A 3,491-nucleotide genomic window follows, 5' to 3' on the forward strand; every position below is an offset into this window, starting at 1 on the left:
ACCTTCAGGAACTCCCAAGACACATATATTTGGTTGTTGATAGTATTCCATACATACTGAACTCTTTTCAAAGTTTTTCTTTTTTTTTTTTTTTTTGTCTCATTGGTATTGTAACTTCTGCCTCACAAAGTCTGTTGTCAAGGCTTTCGATCATATTTGTAGTTGACATATTAAGTTACCTGAACTTGACTTGCTGGAGAAGAGCACTCACCAACCTCTATCGGTTAGGCTGCTGGCTCTAGGAATGTCATGGCTCCTATTTGGGCACAGGAGGCTTGTAAGGTTCAGAGTGACTGCCTGCTCACTGTCACTACGTGAGATGTGGTACCTGTGAGAGTATTTTGACTTTGCAGGAGGGTTGCAACAGGATGTGGCCGAGTCTTCAGAAGCTCAGGGTTCTGTGCTCACACTGAGTAGCACACACATCTTCTGTGTGATTCATGCATCTGTGGAGTGAGGTGCCTAGCACTGTACGTTCACACCTGGTCCCTGGCTCACCTTGACAGAAAGGGGCTGATGTGGTCAAGCCAGCTGACAAAATCACAACCTATCCCTACTGACAACAGAGGAAATGTACCACTCTGGATTCTTGCCCCACTTTGGAACACTGGCCAGAGCTCGTGGCCTCAGCCAGCTATGCTTCTACATAGCCATTGAAAGGAGAAAGGGAAAGCAGAAGGAGGGGGCAAAAGGGAGGGAAGAAGTAGAGAGGAGAAAGGAAAGGGAAGGGAAGAGGGAAAGAGTTATTTATTTTACTTGGAAAGTCAGAGTTACAGAGAAAGAGACAAAGAAAGAGAAAAATCTTCCATCCCCTGGTTCACTCTTCAAATGGTAGCAACAGCCACAGCTGGGCCAGTCTGAAGCCAGGAGCCAGGAGCTTCTTCTGGGTTTCCCACATGGATGCAGGGGCCTAAGGACTTGGGCCACCCCTTGATGCTTTCTCAGGTCATTAGCAGGGAGTTGCATCAGAAGTGAAGCAGCCAGGACATAAATCAGCACCCATATGAGATGCCAACCCCACAACGTAGAGGATTAGCCCATTAGGCCACTGTGCTGGCTCCAGTCTCTTCTCATTACGGAGTAGTTTTCATCTGAAAAGAACTTACTATTTACATGTAATGTGGGAATTCACTCGGCTTATGGCTTTGATTTTTGTTCTACATGAACTCTCAACTGTAACCTCTGAGTGATTTCTTTCAAAGTTTTCTGTGTCTGTAAATGACAAAGACTTCTAGTCTGAGGCAGTTTATATAGGTGCACAAGTGTGATTTTGAGATGACTGTGGATTTTTCTAGGGTGTGTATCTTCATTCCTTAAAGTTAGGTGTCAGTTACACTAGGGGTGTGACAGTAAGAGCCTCATTCTTGGTGCTGAAGGACACCAAGTGTTCCTTCCACTTGTCCCATTGGTAAGCCTGAGGGATGCTGGGGCTTGTGGCACCCATAGCTGTGTCTCGAGCACAGGTCCTGCTATGGTAGTGCAGCTCACCCTGGGGCTTGTAACACACAAAGCTCTAATTCCAGGACTTTGGAATATTGGCTGAACTCTGCCCCAGACCTATAGGATGACTGAAAAGTACAAAGGACATTTTGCACAGGCAGAATGATACAGAAGAGCACTCCAGATGCCACAAGTGACTACAAACTATTTCAAAGACTGTAATAATCAATAGCCCTTGTCCTGCAGGACACAGAAGGAACTTGCACCACTCTTGCATGGCATGCCAGAGTGATGCTAGGGTTTGTGAGCTAAAGTTGCAGTGGGAGTTTTTTCAGGTTGGATCTGGATTTTATGGGCTGCCCCTTCTGCTAGTCCTGATGAACTGAAGGAAATCTCCCTAAAATATGTAGCATGAGTGAGCACAGCTGTGGTGCTAATGGCCAGAACTCCACAGGTGCAGGAAAAAGCAAGTATGCTCTTCATCTTATAAATCGCTCAGACTTTGACTCTGGTCACTTGTGTTAGCTGTGTGACTACAAAACTGCTGAGTCAGAGGAGGATGTGATCATGACTCTACCACACCAACTGAGGCTGACACTTTGGGAGGGTAGGGAAGAGAGGGATTGTGGCAAAGTAGTTGCTCCGACTCCAATAAGCTTCCCATGCTGGACCTGAAATCACCAGGTATCTGTGAACTTCTCCCTCAGAACTTCCAGCATCAGAGAACCATGGCAACTTCTTCCTCCTTTGTCCTAGGAAGATGGTATTTCTAAGCTCACTGCTGGCTGCATAGACGCAGGATTGACCAGCAGTATAGCTGCCGTATTAACATGTTTACACCTTTCTTCACTGCCCCCTCAGTCTGTTCTTACACTTCTCCACTGAAAATCTGTCATTCAGTCCCCAAGGCTGGGTTCCTGACAATGTTTTCCTGTATCTTTCTGCAGCTGAGTTCTCCCAATGAAGCGCCTCACTATTCAACAATCTTGGATCATCTCCAAATGATTTTAAGACATCTCCTGAGAGTAAGGGATTATTAACTAGAAAAGAAAGCATATGTAACAGTGAGTTTATGCTCAAGCAACTAAAGGAGAGATAATTCCAATGAACAAGAATAGAGGAAATGATAGAACTATAAAAACATTATTTGGTAACATTAAAGCAATGATCTTAATCAAATAAATGCTACAGTAATCACGTGAAAGTGTAATGACAAACAATACATATGTAGTCTCAAATATCTCGTTATGAAGGAATTAACTAAATACAAAGAAAAAATATTACTGTAACAGTGGGGAAACTTGGGATACCATCTTATGTAACAGATTCATGTACTTCAGTGGCAACCATGATGAAGCAAAACAGCATTGTGCTCCTTCTTGATGTTCTGATAACATGTGGTGGTTCATTTCATGTGTTAACTGAGCCATGGATTGCCCATTTTGTTAAGTGTTACTTATGAAGTTTTCTTTGGATATTTGTGGATGAAGTTAACACTGGAAAATTCCCACCCCCTAATATAGAAGAGCTTCTCCAATCCTCTGAAGGCCAAGTAGAATCAAAGACTAACCAAGAAATAATTCTTGGTTTTTTAAAGATTTATTTTTATTGGACAGTCGGATATACAGAGAGGAGGAGAGACAGAGAGGAACATTTTCTATCTACTGGTTCACTCCCCAGGTAACCAGGTGGCCACAATGGCTGTGTTGATCCAAAGCCAGGAGCCTGGAGCCCCTTTCAGGTCTCCCACGCAGGTGCAGGGTTCACAGGCTTTGAGCCATTCTTGACTGCTTTCCCAGGCCACAAGCAGGGAGCTGGATGGGAAGCGGGGCCACCAGGATATGAACCAGTGCCCATATGGGATCCTGGTGCATGCAAGGTAAGGACTTTAGCCACTAGGTCCAGAATCCATTCTTTCTGTCTTCAAACTATGGCAGTGCCTTTTTTCTGCCTTTGTGGTGCGCTCAAACTGGAACTTACACTGCTGGCTCTCCTGATTCTCATGCTTCTGGTGTAAAACCAGAAGTTTAAATCATTGCTTCTCCAACCTC

Source organism: Ochotona princeps, chromosome 3, assembly GCF_030435755.1.
Source record: "Ochotona princeps isolate mOchPri1 chromosome 3, mOchPri1.hap1, whole genome shotgun sequence".
In the NCBI taxonomy this organism is placed as follows: Eukaryota; Metazoa; Chordata; class Mammalia; order Lagomorpha; family Ochotonidae; genus Ochotona; species Ochotona princeps.